The following is a 17,450-nucleotide window of genomic DNA, read 5'->3' on the forward strand; positions in this document are numbered from 1 at the left end:
ACTCTCAACCACTGTGCCACCAGGGAAGCCCTGAATTTCACTTCTTTTACATGTACTTAATTTAGTAAAGAATATCTCTTCTTATAGTAAATTTAATTATAAAATTATGTTACTTTGTCTTTGTAATATTTGGATTAAGGTGAGTATGTAGACAGCTGAGAGAGTTTAGCTTTTAAGCCGCTGGCCCAAGATCCCAAAAGGAAGATGAAGTGAAGCCAAGTTCTTTCCACTCTCATTTCATTGAGCATCTATCTCTGACTCTCCCTACAAGTCTGCTGAGCCTGGTATAGTTAAACCTGAAAAGTTGCCTGGTTTTCCCTCAAATGTTGTTTATTTAGCATATCCATGAACTATAAGAGATTAAAGGCCTGTTTATCAACTTTTTATTTTTATTTTTTATTTTTATTTTTTTTTTGAGAAGAGTGGTGTACCTGTCACTCAGATTAGTTCTCACGACCAGTCCTTATGGACTTACCATGTCTGAGTTTTATGTGGCTATGGCTACAAGTAAAAACTAAGGAGGTTGTTTTTTTTTGTTTGTTTGTTTGTTTTGTGGTGCGTGGGCCTCTCACTGTTGTGGCCTTTCCCGTTGTGGAGCACAGGCTCCGGACGCGCAGGCTCAGTGGCCATGGCTCACGGGCCCAGCCGCTCTGCGGCACACGGGATCTTCCCGGACCGGGGCACGAACCTGTGTCCCCTGCATCAGCAGGCGGACTCTCAACCACTGCGCCACCAAGAAAGCCCTCAACTTTTTAATCATCTAATAAAATGTACAGTCTTTAATATGAATCTGATCATATTCATTAATGTGCATTGGAATAAAATTAAGCATTTAATCTTGGACTTCTGTTCTTTAATTCCTTCCTATATCATGAATTTTTATCTTCAGTGACTTGTTTCCACAAATATAATAAATGTTTTCATGCCTATGAAGATTTTCTAATTTTTAAAAAGATTAAACATTGTATTTAAAAGTCCATGCTTTGATATATTTCATCTGCTAACTTATTCATGCAACAATTACTGGTTGAGCACCTTTGGTGAATAAGCCTTTGCTGAGCACTAGGGTTACAACATCAAACACAGAAATATAGTTTTTAGCTTTATGAGCAGAATCTCATCTACTACATAATACATCCTCAGCATTGATACAATTTTGAAAGACTTGGAATATTACTAATTTTGTAACATTTTAACCTCTGGACATTCTATTTGTCTACTATTGCTTTACTGACACTCAGTATGCCCCATAGATGTTCTGCTATTGCCCTGTTCAAGTTTTGTTTCAACTATATTAGGAGAGCAATTCATTTCACTTCTTACCTTTCCATTGTCTTTTTATTTAAATATTATCCTTATCTAAGGTATCTTTAATGAAACTAAAGGATTGTTGATATGTGAAAAAAATATGCTCATAAACACATTAATCACAACATTTTATTTTGAATGCTTAACCTACATTTTCACCCATGGAATATCAGAAACTATTATTATTGCCCCTTTAAATTTAGAAGATTTATATATATATGTATATATATGTAAAATTTGTGTGTGTGTATGTGTGCATGTATAAAGTAATAGTCTTTGAAAACTACCATTCCTCTAGAATTCACCAAAATTCAATATGTAGCATATTAGGAAAAAGTATGAAAAATAAATGACAGTTTCAACCTATATATCTTTGTAACAGAAACATTTGATATAGATCAACATTTCTTTCAATTTATTTTCCACCTTTATAAAATCTAAACATTATAATTTAAGAACTTTATATTCCTCCCTTAAAATAATATTATTTCTCATAATAATTAATAAATCTTTGCTGGCACTAAATTCACATACATCTGTAGAACAGCAATTGCATCGTAAACTACAGAAGTATTTCTCTTATTCTTATTTTCATTAAGTTCCTAAAGCAAACATTCAGATGCCTCTGCATCCTGAGTTATTATATAATATGAAGTGAAATCATACGAAATTATTTATATTTGACCAGTCTTGGTCTAGAAAAATGGCAATTTTCATGCTCCAACCTAACAGTTTGTCTGGATCTCGTCCTAGAACGTGAGTTCTTCATGGCCAGGGACTGTACCTTATTCCTATTTACATAAGTTTTATGCCTATAAGGTCTCTCTACACCTGAAGTATATAGGTTTGGCTCAACAAATCTTTCCACCCTGAAGAAAAGGTCAGTGTTCTTTACAATATTATAACTATCCAGAATGGATCACTCTAGCCCAGACTTCAGGTTGATCTTAAAGAGTTATTACAAGGAATAGTGAGAAAATATATGAAATCCAGAATGCAATGCCTGGCACATAGTAAGTCTGCAGTATTTTAGTAGCTATTATTATTACTGCTGTAATAGGGGCATGTACAAGATATATGCAGAATTCTACCAGGGATATAAGAGGAATGTATCAGCTAAGGCTTCCAAGAGGTATCTCAAAAGATTGGTTAGGAATTTTCACAGATTATGTAGGGTGGGAATAAGGGCCATGGCAAATAGCTAATATGGTTAGAATCCAGGGAGGGGCTCTGTAGATGATGCTGAATGGATCAATTTAGATTTTTTAAGTAGCCTATCCTATTGATACAACACATTCAAAACTTTCAACAGGGCTTCCCTGGTGGTGCAGTGGTTAAGAATCCGCCTGCCAACGCAGGGGACATGGGTTCGAGCCCTGGTCTGGGAAGATCCCACATGCTGCGGAGCAACTAAGCCTGTGCGCTACAACTACTGAGCCTGCACTCTAGAGTCAGCTAGTCACAACTACTGAGCTCATGTGCCACAACTACTGAGCTCGTGTGCCACAACTACTGAAGCCTGCGCACCACAACGAGAAGCCATCGCAATGAGAAGCCTGCACACCACAATGAAGAGTAGCCCCTGCTTGCCGCAACTAGAGAAAAACCCACGCATGGCAACAAAGACCCAACACAGCCAAAAATAAATAATAATAAAATAAATATTTTTTAAAAAACTTTCAACAGTTCTTAATGCATTTAGAATGAAACATCTATATATTTTGTGTGATCATTCTTTCTCTTTAATAAACACAGTTGTGTTAGCGTTCACTGAAATGTCCTTGTCCTTTGATCCAGCACCATATGCTTCCAGAGACATTTCACACTTTGGTCTTTTAAGATTTCAAATCTTTGTTAAGATTCCCATACAACTTAAAAATCATGCAGTGTAAATTATAGGCGAGGTGAAAAGTTCATTCAACATTACATTTTCAATAAATGTTTCTGTGTTTCATACTTTTATGCCATTTCTTTGATGTCCTCTAAATTGGTCTTAAGAGTGAAGAATTAAAAATAATTTCTGAGAAGAACCCTTCAATAATTGAAACTTTGCGTGCTACATTTTTAAATGTAAAAAGAGAATCTTTTTTTAAATGTAACAACAAAATAATCTTTAAAAAGAACTTTCCCAGCACTTACTATGTGCCAGGGACTGTGCCAAGCACCTTTTCCACATAATCTTATCAAACTATCACACCCACTTTTTGAGTTATTATCCCATTCTACAAATATAGAAATTGAGGGCTACCAAGTTAGACAATTTGTCCAATGCCCAACTGTAAGTGGAAGAGCCATATTTAATCCTAGGTATGTCTGACTCCAAAATCTGGGCTTGAGCAATTGATACTGTGAGCATCTGGGAGCTGAGTGTTACCCACCTGTAAGTAGTTGTTAACAAAGGCATAGCTATATAAGCATTCAAAATTTCCCCATTTATCCTCACCAAAGAAGATATACAGATGGTAAATAAGCATATGAAAAGACATTCCACATCATATGTCATCAGGGAAATGCAAATGAAGATGAGATCCCACTACATACCTATTAAAATGGCCCAAATCCAGAACACCGACAACACCAAGTGCTGGCAAGGATGCAGAGCAACAGGAATTCTCGTTCATTGCCAGTGGGAATGCAAAATGGTATAGCCACTTTGGAAGACACTTTGGCAGCTTCTTACAAAACTAATCGTACTCTTATCATACAATCCAGCAATCACATTTTGGTATTTACCCAAAGGAGTTGAAAACTTATGTCCACACAAAAACCTACACATGGATATTTAGAGCAGCTTAATTCATAATTGCCAAAATTTGGAAGCAATGAAGACATTCTTCATAGGTGAATGCTTACATGGTGAATGGTGAACCAGACAATGGAATATTATTCAGAGATAAAAGAAAGAGTTATCGAGCCATGAAAACACATGGAAGAAACTTAAATGCATAGTACTAAGTGAAAGAAGCCAATCTGAAAAGGTGACTGTATAATCCTGTATAATTACAACTACATGACATTCTGGAAAAGGCAAAACTATGGAGAAAGCAAAAAGATCAGCCATCATCAGGAATTGGGAGTAGGAATAGATGAATAGGCACAGCACAGAATATTTTTAAGGCAGTACTGTATGATACCATAATGGTAGATATATGTCATTATTCATTTGTCCAAACCCACAGAATGTGCAACACCAAGAGTGAAACCTAAGGTAAACTGTGGATTCTGGGTGATAAAGACATGTCAATATAGGTTCAACAGTTGCAATAAATGTGCCAATCTGGTCGAGTCTGTTGATAATGGGGAAGGCTATGCATGTGTGTGGGGAGGGGTATATGGTAAATCTCTGTACCTTCTGTTCAATTTTGCCATGAAAATTTTTCTGCTCTAAAAAATAGACTATTAAAAATATTTCCCCATTCATCACTCTATTTTGAAGAATAAGAAGATGCTAGTTTTATTTGCACATTTGTCCTTTTTAAATGTGCCATGGTGAAAAGAGAAATAACACTGGGTCATTTCCAGGAAATGTAAGACTGTATAATTACATATCTGTTTTATAGCTAGGCAGTGGTAACTGATAAAGACATTTTTCATTTAAACAAACATATCCTAGTTTTCAGTAAAATCTGAACAAAATCCAAATTATGGATTTTTGCTAATAGTTGTAACTTTCTCCTTGAAGGGAGAGGCTATTTCTCATTCATCTTTGTATCCTATACACCTAGCACAAGCCTTGAGGGATGGCACTTGATAAAGGTCATTAAGTTTAATTTATTTAAAGGAACATTGAAGAGACATGCATAAAATGTGGGCATCCAAGTTCTACAAGCTTGAGCAAAATATGCCACAATGAACAGATTTGCTGGAGGTAGTTAAAAGATGTAGACGTTGAAGCTATGTTTCTAAATATGCCACCAATATTAGTCTACTTGATTAGAAATAATAACAGATGAGTTTGTGCTAGGGTATATGCTAAAAGCTTGACATGGACGATCTATCTCACTTATCAGTGAAATGAGAATGACAGTTAAGAGAGTGATAGTTCAGACAGTTTAAGTAATATGACCAGTACATAGCAAAGCCAGGATTTCATTATTTATTGTTATTTACTACTCTAAACCTACACTATACAGCCTCTTAAGAAAGAAGCACTTATAATCTAATTTTTCTCATTTATAAATTATATAGCACTGTAATGTAGTTCTGTTTATCCATAGCTAAAATTTGTATTTGTTTGGCATCATACATACATTACCTGTCACAAAGGATGTGTCTTAAAGTCTCATCCTTAAATGGTTATATATTTAACTTCTTTTTCTATTTCTCTATTTATGTATTCTAATAATAGAGATAGAAGGGAAAAGGAATGGAGTGAGGAAATTTTTTTTATTATCAAAGAGTTTCTTCAGTTACCAGCTTTCTTCTTCACAACTACATAAATAAGGACATTTTAATACCCTAATTAATATCCATTTTTAACTCTATGCCATGTTTTTATTACCATCCTCTCATTAAAACTCTAATGAGCATTAGCATACTGACAAGGATAATAAATGCCAACAATTTATATCCAGTTATTAAAGCTAATGGTTTTCCCATTGGAATGTAATATATGTTTCAGCTTTTTTGCCAAAAGCTCAATGATACTTTTATCTCCAGTCGACCAATTGCACATTTAATTTAATACCTATTAAATGCAAACAGCCACCCAGAAATTACATTAGAGTTGTTACCCGAGCCATCAAGAGCCAGCAACTAGAAAGTGAAGATTAGGTAAAGGACTAATGCTAGTCGCAGTGTGGAAATGATCAGCAGACAAACGCCTGACTCAGCAAAGTGCCTTATTTGAGCAGTCAAACCAAGTCATCATCTGACAGGCTCTGTGCCCAACGGCAGGACACATGCTACTGCTTCTCACACAAAGCTGAGAGAAATAGCATTCTAAACATTCTTGTTTCTAAGAACCCTTCCAATAGGCAAATCTTAGCTCTCAACATTTTCTTGTGTAGTTTTCCAACAGCAAAACATTTTTTCTTGGCTATGCTGGTTCTGAGTTGCTAAAGTGAGACTTTCAAAAGAAAGGGAATAGTTGTGTATGTGTGGTGTATGTTTTTAATAAGATAAATTAGAAAAACTGCATACATTTGGCACATCTTGCTGGGTATGCCAAGCCCCTGACCACCCTTTCACCCAACCCATTACTCAGAGTTGTTGCAGAGCTGGTAACTTTGAAAAACCCCAAGAATTTTTAAGAAGCCTGAATGATGTTGGACCTGTGAAGTCTCTAGCACAAAGAAATGCTCAGCAAAGGTTTGTGTTTCCTTAAGTATTGCCACATAAGGGAATATTTAAAAACATATCAAAAGAATGTTAAGTTTATTCCAGGCATTTCACATTCCCCATGTGTATGTAAGTCTACTTTGCAGTCCTTAGAAAATTTTTGTAGAAATCTAATCTTGTATCACATTATACCACTAGACTGAATTCTACTTGATCTCATTATATTTCTTTAATAAGAAGCTAAATTCTAAACTTCAAAGTTGCTAAGATACTAAATCTTAACTGTTCTCAACACAAAAATGAACGAATATGACATGATAAAGGTGTTAGCTAACTACAGTAGTAGTCATATTGAGATATATAAACGCATCAAATCAACACCTTGGACACCTTAAACTTACACTATGTTATATGTCAATTTAAAAATGTATACAGCTAAATTCTATTTGAATTCTATTAAAATAATTTTAACATTTGTATCTATTGTCATAATTTATAACAGTATGTAGTTTTCTGTTTTCTGCTTAGATTTCATAAAATAAATTGGAGATTTTACATCATTTCCATATATTTTAGAAGACTTTGGTAAAAACTGGAATTACTTCCTTAAAATGTATATTGGGGAAATTCTAATCTTTAAGTCTTTGAGATGAGAATTTTTAAAAGGGACAGTTCTTCAACAAATTTCTCAAGCTCCTTCACTGTTACTGCTTTAGTCTGGATTCCTGTAGGGACAGATAGTGTCCATTGTTTCACCCACATTCCCTTTCTCACTACCACTACAGAGACTGAAAAGGTGATACATTTGCTTTCTAGCCTCTCTTGCAGTTCAGTGGGAACATGTTGTCCCAAGAAAGGAAAGCTCAGTATTTATTATGGAAGATGGAAAGTAGCTGGGGGAGAAGATCCTCTCTCTAGCCCCAGCCATACATTCCTACTTTCGTTGCCAAATAAGCCTTCAGGGTAAGCATTGCCCCCACCTCCCACCACAAGCCAGGCTCTGGTAAAGTCCCCAGAGTCTTAGGTTTGTTGCCTGCTTCCCCAACTCCATACTCCCAGCCTTTGCTAGTATGACTTTAGTGATTCACTGCACTCTCTCTCGAAGCCCACTTGCTTTGACTGTTTTTTTTCCCTTTACCTCATAGGCTAAACAGTACTTTTTTCAGCCCAAGGTCTTCTTCACTATACTTTCCACTAATTCCTCAAAATAACTTCTATTACAGCACCTTTTTATACAGTTTTAACACACACGAGTATATAGGCACACACATACATGCACACGTATGCACACACATGAATTTGGTCATTTCAATTGGGGGAAAATAAACAACTGCAAATAATTAGACTGAAACAAAGATGTCCTCCATATATTCTGGAGGACAGGGATAACATAACTCAGGCTCAGAAAGATTAAAGAGGGCAATGACAACCTGGAGCAGAGGAAACTGCTAGAAAACTATTACAGAGATTCACACATGAGCAACTTTTGTGAAACTGAGGAGAAACTTCTGTGAAACAGTGGATATCTCTGATGAGAAAGATATACTGTGGAAGAAGTTCCAGGAGCCATTAGATAAATGAAGTGGATAGAAGGAATAATGGAGAAAGAAAACAAGGGACTTCCCTGGCAGTCAAGTGGTTAGGACTCCACGCTTCCAATGCGGGGTGTGAGGGTTTATCCCTGGTCGGGGAATGGGGATCCCACATGCCGTGTGGTGTGGCCAAAAATTAAAAAAGAAAGAAAGAAAGAAATCAAAAATACATTTAAGATTTCAATCCTGTTGGACAATTTAGAGAAATAGGTAAGTTTGTGCTGGTAGTGGTTGGGGGGAGGGACCCTTAGTGTGAAATAGAAGGTAAGTATTAAGGGGTTTAAGAGTTGCAGGTTTGATATGAAGAAGAATCCTAAAAGAGAAAACACCCTGTTAGTTAATGGAGATATACAACCAAACTCTTGGTCTGGCATTGCAGATCTGAGAGCAAGTCATCAAACCCAAGTATGTTTCTCCAAACCCCCCAGAGTAGATGGCTCTCCCAGCACAGGCGAGGGGAGAGGGCACAGGACCAAGACCTGAATTCCCAGTTGGAATCACAAGGAAGAAGATGAAGCATAAAACAAGAAGCCTGGGCTGTTTCAAGTACTGGTTTCTACTTTTCTTTAAACTATCATTTGTGGTCATAACTGATATTTTATCCTCTTCATTTTAATTTCATTTTTTCCAAATTGACTCTCTTTGTTGTATGTAAACATATTTATAACTGTACACAAAAACTTTATAAGATCAAGACTTTCATGATACTTCTATTGTTATTCTATTATATATAAACTGAAATTTTCATCGATTATTTCCAGTTCCATGACATTCATTAAAAAAGCTATGAAAAATCCAAAGTTGAGCATTTCTACTAACTACAATCTAAGCTACCTACTTCAGCCTGTAATATATATTATTATTATCTGGTATGTGACATTTAGGCCAGTTTTCAATCTAATTATTGGTGTTTCTAGCCAAGTTAATTTAATTAATTTAGCAAATAAAATTTAATGAGATCATCTACCAGCTACTTTACTGAAAATCAGTACTCCCAAGAGCATTTTCTTCATTCACCAGTTTTTGTATTGTCATCCAAATAATCTGGGTTAAATGCTGGTTTACTCTTTTCAGCCTCCTTTTTTTCCCAGCTCTTCTGACATTGTAAGAGGCAGTAATCGAAAGATTTTGAATATAACAATGTCCTATTAAAGGAGAAATCAGAGAGAAGTAATAAACCTTAAAAACAGAATATACATTGAGAAAAAAATGAAAATAAGTTAGCAATACAATTTAAACAGAACAAGATAAGAGTTGTATCAGGGAAAAAATTAAGACAGTAGCAAAGAAGATCCTGTTTTATTAATCCAGAATAATCATACCTTAAGTACATCCCAGAGAATACTTGCTTGGATGATTGTGTTCAAAGACCCAATATATTTGTAAAATCTGTAGGCCTTCAGCAAGAAAAGAACAGAACAGAGAAAAGACAAGGCATTAAAGAGTAGCTAAAGCATTCTAAGATTATACTGCTAAGTCCAGTGCATAACATTAAAACTCTCTACTTGAAATCTCAAAATCAACCTGTTGCCTTATAGCAACAGGTTCAAAAGACATCATTCAGGGGCTTCCCTGGTGGCGCAGTGGTTGAGAGTCCGCCTGCCGATGGAGGGGACACGGGTTCGTGCCCCGATCCCGGAGGATCCCACGTGCCGCGGAGCGGCTGGGCCCGCGAGCCATGGCCGCGGAGCCTGTGTGTCCGGAGCCTGTGCTCCGCAACGGGAGAGGCCACAGCAGTGAGAGGCCCGCGTACAGCAAAAAAAAAAAAAAAAAAAAAGACATCATTCAGTAGGGAAACACAAGATAAATCTCCCCAAAGACAGGCTAGGATTAAAATAGAAGTATTGAAAAAGTAAGAAATTCAATCCTGCCAGCCAGGAGGCAAAAAAATCCATGCCTCCTAAAACAAGGAAAAGAATATACCAGTGTATTAAACTTAAGAAAACAAAAATGTGTTTTACATCAGTAACATGGAAAAGTTTTTTTTTTTAATAAAATTAGATGGATACTTTCTGTCGTGTGGATCTTAGGGAAATAAATCTATAAGCAAACAGACTATGCTGAAGATATATGATAATCTACTCTTAACCCTACAAGCCGTTGACATGTAGATAGTCATTAGAGGGAATTGAGACTTTTCATTTGAAGTGGAAATGTGCCCAGCACTGTGCTACGCACTGGGCCACAATGATACCCTGAGTGTGGAGTCCAGAGAAAGCAACGGTTAAGCAGTGGTAAAATAATGTGAGAGTAATACGAGGTGTTACAGAAATCATTAGAAGGGATGCCTCATCCAGAGACATGAGGTCAGGAAAGACTTTTTAACTGGGAAGCAGAAGCTAAGGTGAGAAAGTATAGTTAGAGGGTAGCCAGGTGAAAGGGGTAATTAGTCAAGAAAGAGGGCATAACCCGTGAAGGCCCAGAAGTGAGAGAGCACAGAGGGCTCAAGGGAGTGAAAAGAGTTCAGCATTTCCAGGAGTAGCAAGCATATTGTTGGAGAGTAGCACGAAAAATCCTCTGGAAATTGGCATTCCTGTTTTTTTGTAGATTTTTCGAGCTGCATCACTTTGCTATTGATAAAAATGCAGTTTTTTTTTTTAATTGGGACCTCAGAATATATTCTGCAAACAGACATTCAAGTCGACCTGAAAATGCTTGATACAGACAAAAAATAATAAAGCATTAAATGAAGAAAAAGAGCAAAATGGATATGTTGGCTATAAACACAGTTAATCAAAAGAACCAAAAACAAAAACAAAAAACTACACACCCACACAAGTCCCATCAAGGAACAAGAGAGTGAGGAAACACAAATCTACAAATTAAATTTGAATTGTTGATTTTGTAAAATTTAAATTGGAAAGGAACAATTTCATAAGTTAAATATGGTTTGAATTACTATATATATAAAAAGAAGTCATATGGATAGACACAAAAGTACCACAGGAAAAGAAAAAAATGTAGAGACATAGATAACAAAAGTGGGTGCAGGGTTGTGGGAGGGAAGCACCAAGAGGGACAGAGAATACATAAATATGTTCTGCGGGTTAGTATTAGCAATGGGTGAGTCATCACCTACCAATGCAGATCAGATAATTATCATCTCATTTCCTGTGCTTTTACTATGCCTAATGCTTTTCCTTCACAAACTAATTTAATTTTTGAAAGAATTCTGAAATAGGAGTTACTATTCCAGTTTTAAGGATAAAAGGCTTAGAGAATGTATAAAATTAGCCGCAGGTAGCCCAGGTGTTTCTTTTTCATTAGGTATAATTGACATATAACATTATATTAGTTTCAAGTGTATAACGGAACAGCTAACATCATATTCACTGGTGAAAAGCTGAAAGCTTTTCCTCTAAGATCAGAAACAAGACAAGGATGCCCACTCTTTTTTTTTTTTTTTCAACAGAGCATTGGGGGTTCTAGCTGGAGCAATTAGGCCAGAAAAAAATAAAAGGCATCCAAACTGGAAAGGGAAAAGTAAGTAAAACTGTCACTATTTGCAGATGACATGATTTTATACATAGAAAACCCTAAAGACTCTACAAAAAAAAAAACTGTTTGGATAAACAAACTCAGTAAAGTTTCTGGATACAAAATCGATATACAAATATCTGTTGCATTTTTATACACTAACAACCAACTATCAGAAAGAGAAATTAAGAAAACAATCCCATTTACAACTGCATCAAAAAGAATAGAATACCTAGGAATAAATTTAAGCAAAAAGGTGAAAGATCTATACGCTGAAAACTATAAGACATTGATGAATGAAACTGAAGATGACCAAATAAATGGAAGGATATTCTGCACTCACTCACAGATGGGAAGAATTAATATTGTCAAACCGTCCATATTCTCCAAAGCAATCTACAGATTCAATTCAATCCCCATCAAAATTTCAATGTAATTAATCACAGAAATGGAACAAACAATCCTAAAATTTGTATGGAAACACAAAATGTCCCAAATAGCCAAAGCAATCTTGAGAAAGAAGTACAAAGCTGCAGATAACACGTGTCCTGATTTCAAACTATACTACAAAACAGTGTGGTATTGGCATTAAAAACAGACAGATAGATCAACAGAACTGAATAGAGAACCCAGAAATAAATCCATGTATATAATGGTCAATTAATTTATGACAAAGGAGGTATTTTCTATGGACCAGACATCATGTTGTGTTGGGATATAAAGATTTTAAAACATGTTACCTGATCTTGAGAAGGTCACAGTCTATTAAAAGAAGCATATATGAACAGATAATTACAATACCATGTGATTAATTTACGATGGCGACTAATAAGATAATTTTTGCAAAACAGCCAAGGCAGGTTTGCAAGCAAGCAATAAAAAAGTCTTATTAATTCATACTTTTATTGAAAGCTCCAAATATCTCATAGAAATAACTTCAATACCTCCTAGGGAAATAGGAAAACAAATAAAAAGTGAAAGCTCAGAGGTCAACATGAATAAAGGACAGAAATGAGATACCTCAATTGTAGAATTAGGAGTCTAATTTCAAAACAATATAAAAGTACCAAAACGTTGACAGATGGATTTCTTTTAAACATCAGGGGAAGTTGTTCTCAAAACTGAATGCTTTGCACAACTGTTTTATTTGAAGCAGAAGGGCACTAATGAAATTGCCTATTCTGAAAGTCATAAATAAAAGCAAAATATCCCTATAACTTTAGGTATCAATTTTCCACATCAATCAACACTGTTTTGCTAGAAAACTAGTATTGCTCTAGAGTGTTTTTCCCATTCCTCGGAAATCTTGGTTTTGCATAATATAACTTCAGAAACAACTGTCAAAAATACAACTGATTTGATTATACCCAAGATTTCTAAGACTGAATAAAGAAGCACTTTATAGAAATAGTTCATTTTATAAAGTTTCAATGTTTTCTTCTGTTTTTCTTCTTACTCATAATAGGAAAAATATTGACCATAGGAAAGAAATAATAGACTACATTGGGTTCTCAGATGCAGGTGCTCTTTGATACAATTTTAAATACTAATATATGAATCCAAAATCCTCTTTTGTCAGTTCATAAAAATATTTGATCAGACACTTGAGGCTGAGCAATAAAATGGCTCAGCCTTAATATTTAGAATATTAACTGCTGTTTTAACAGCAGTTAATATTCTAAATACCCTACCCAATTTTAAAGTTTTTCATGATTAAGATGATAATGTCTTGAGTATGCATGTATTTGGTTATCCTGTCCTTGAAAAACACTCTAAAAAATAAACTAAAATTATTGGTTGTCATTTCAAAAATTGATTATGTTGTACCTGCAAAATGGTTTTTGCCTAAGGAGTATGTGTCCTAATAGTAAATTTGATTCTTAAATGTTATCTGATACTCTTTCAGCAAAAAAATAAAAATGGTTAGAGAATTTGATCCTCCAGCTACAAATTCTTTTACTGAAATCCATTTCCTCCCTAAAATCATAAGTCTGAACGTTTAGAAAGACCAAAAAGGATTTATACTTTGGACCTGATAAGGATGACTTGCAATTATCCCAGCCCATCTTCTGAGTGCCCGGATTGATATGCAGGCCTTGAGGAATCCAGCAAGTCTACAGACTATACTATTGAAGTTGTCCTCAATTTCTTTTATCTGGAAGATTCAATTAAGGTTTATGACAAATCCATTAAATGTAGGAAACAAACTCCATTCTGGAGCTGTCAAAAAAGGAGCAGAGGATAATCTAAGTAAGGGAGCCTTAGGCATGCCTGACACTAGTCAGATATCATTGTCAGGTGATAGTCCTAGGAGTTGTATGGACTCAACGACTGACTGACAGCTCATTGGTAGACCTTTCAGCATGGGAATAGTACAATACTAGAGCTCCAGGGATGATGGGTATAACTATCATCAACTCACTACTCATTTTATATAGTTCTGTATATTTTCAACTCTTCAAACTAAGTATCACCTAGTGGCTTCCCTCATATTGCACAGAGACTGTGTGTGTTATTAACTTTCATGATAGAGAGACAATAGGATTTGCCCTGTGTTGGTCTTTAAAGATTCTTAATGTCAACTAATTTATTATTTAAAAGCTTTTGATGCTTAAGTATATTTCCAATTAACTATTTTTTGATGAAACCAACATTTTGATATAATTTGGGTATTACTTTTAAAATTCTATTTAATAGCCCATGCATCTTTATCTTTGATGTATAAGCCATTTGAAGTAGAGAACCACATTTTGAAGTATTAAAGATAGCTCAAACATTACCTCTTCACACACACACACACACACACACACACACACACGCACACACACACACACACACACACACACACACACACCTGTTGTCAAGGAGCCCTAAGAGGCCAGATTAAGAGCCAGGCATCTATCTAACAGATCTTCAAATGTCCCCCTTTGAACACTGAAACTGGCCAAAGAACATATTTTTTGTATTATATTGTGTATGTATTCATATTTATATAGAAATTTTTTGCCAAAAACTCTAAGTAGTTTCATACTTTATTACACTTATGAAGATAGTGAGGTTGGTAGAATCAATTTATAGGAAGGGAATTATGTTCAAAACATAGTCTTAAAGTTTAGATTTTTCAGGAAAGACTTTTTTTTTTAATTTGGCCACGCCATGCTGCGTGCAGGATCTCAGTTCCCTGACCAGGGATGGAACCCACGCCCCCTGCACTGGAAACACAGAGTCTTAACCATTAGACCACCAGGGAAGCCCTTCAGGAAAGACTATTTGGCACTCATAACCCAGGCAGAGATGAGATTCCCAGTAATTTTCCAGGTACATTTCACTGCTGGGATCTCATTTCTTCTCTGCCTTCTTCAGGCAGAAGGCCCTGTGTCCTGTCCCCAGGTCTCCCCATAGAGCAGACTTAGCCCTAGTTCACACATTCTGATCTGGTTTTCTCTGTATTTATGGAAGCTGGGGATTTCTTTCTTGAATGCTCAGCTATGAATTTGAGAAAATCTTTAGAGTGTTTTTATTCAGCATTTCTAAGCCATGAATCTGGAAAATCTTTGTATTATTTTTGTTATGTCAATTTGAACCTAGAAAGGCCTGTGTTTTAATATTTTAATGTTTTACCATGTTCATGTATTACTTTCAGATTAAAAAATGATTTTACTAAAAGAAAGGGGAATATGTTTCAATATGTTGTCTGCTTTTTCCCTGATATTTTCCTATTTAAGCTTAAACTTAGATCAGTTTAAAAAACAAAACGGTAAAATATTTGATCATTTAATACTAAAAAGTAAAAGTACTAATATTTTTAAATACACATAAAAACGTAGAAACAATGTAAAAATCTAAAAATCCACATTTAGCAATCGTTTTGTTATTTTTCAGCTGGAATGGTCCATCTAACCTCCTGATCCTGCATTCTTCCAATCCTGCTCTGACTTCATGTAGCTGTCACTCATCACACCAAAACCTCTACAAATTCTTGGGGATTCTTTTCCAAGCTGAGGGTCTCGACTCTGGTAAATTTCAACACTGGTCCCTCTCGTGGCCTTCTCTCCCCCATTCCTGATTCCCACTGCACTGTCTGAGTCCCACTGGCCATACCCCAGGGTATGCTTCTAAACATAGTATCTGTAACTAGATCACACCTGCCATCAGATGTCCCAGATACAATACTTCATCCCAATCCCCATGCCTACAGATGATCTTTTTATTTTTTCTTTTGCGGTACGCAGACCTCTCACTGCTGTGGCCTCTCCCGTTGCGGAGCACAGGCTCTGGACGCGCAGGCTCAGCAGCCATGGCTCACAGGCCTAGCCGCTCCGCGGCATGTGGGATCTTACCGGACCGGGGCATGAACCCGTATCCCCTGCATCTGCAGGTGGACTCTCAACCACTGCGCCACCAGGGAAGTCCCTACAGATGATCTTAACTCACTCATGCTGGACCATTATTTCTGAAATGTTACTTAGGTATAGGCTATAAAGGCCTCATCCCTAGAGAACCTGGCATGCCTCATACACCTGACCAAACTCCCTGTGCAGCCTACCTGGTCAGGCTCAACTCATGGCCTCCATAACCTAAGCAGTGACATCCACTTCCTCAGGCAAACATCATGACATCACTTCAAGTAGGCCACAATTTCTGCACCTGAAGTACATGACATTTCAAAGCTGGCATTGTTCTACAAATATACTTCACAATAAAGCAAAAGGACACTGTGAAAGGGAAAGGCAATTTTTTCCAACTGAAGGGAAAAGTCCCTTCTCACTGATAAAATTGCTGACATCTAAAACCATTAGGTCAAAGAAAGAAAAAGAATTAAAATCAGGCTGAAAAGAATGAGGGTTTGGTCCTGGATCTGCCCCTTGCTAGCCAAGAAACTTCAGGCAATCATCAAACTGAGTCTCAGTTTCATTATCTGCTTAAAAGGTCAGCTGGGAGAATTTTTAAATAAGATAATGTGTATGGAAATATATGTATAAAAGTTAATGTGCCAAATTAATGTAAAATGTGATATCATTAACACAGTTATTATTAGACCTCTTGGTCATGGAAGAAAAATAATGAAAGATGCAAAATTTGCTCCCAGAATTCAAAAAACTGGCCATATTCAACAAAGAATAGTCTCACCCCTTTAATTACTGATGATAAATCTACATACTATAAAACTTAGGTAAAATAGGAATGAGTTTATAAATAAACCAGAGTCCCACACCTATTGCCCATCTAAAATTAGAATAAAATTTAGCCCAAAATATACATTTCTTCCTACTATACCTTCAACCTATCCCCAGCATAAGGTATGAAATATCAGATGGATAAAATATGTAATACTCTTTGTTTAGTTCATATTTTAGAACAGATGATTTGAAAAGGTATTACAGGTAACTTGATCTACTAACGCAAGTTACCTTTAAATCTCCTATACAGTTTCAAAATGGTCGTTTAGTCTGAAATTGAACACAGTATAGTAACAAGGAACTCATTACTGTAACAAGAGCCACTCCAGGTTTTCATTAATTTCTCAATGTGTGCGTTGGGGGGCAGGGGGGAGCAAGGGGAGAGAATGGGGAAACCAGTAATAACATACACGTTTAAACTATATGGATGTGTCCATGAAAACAGCCCCAACCAGGTACTGCAGAGGCTCAGAAAAGTGACATCATGATGGGAATACACAGGTGATGAATATCCTTGTGAAGAGACTCAACAATGTGCTACAGGGAAGACCTTCAATATGGTGGAGGAGTAAGATGTGGAGATCACCTTCCTCCCGAGAAATACATCAAAAAT

The sequence above is a fragment of the Mesoplodon densirostris genome, chromosome 4, assembly GCF_025265405.1.
Source record: "Mesoplodon densirostris isolate mMesDen1 chromosome 4, mMesDen1 primary haplotype, whole genome shotgun sequence".
Lineage (NCBI taxonomy): Eukaryota > Metazoa > Chordata > Mammalia > Artiodactyla > Ziphiidae > Mesoplodon > Mesoplodon densirostris.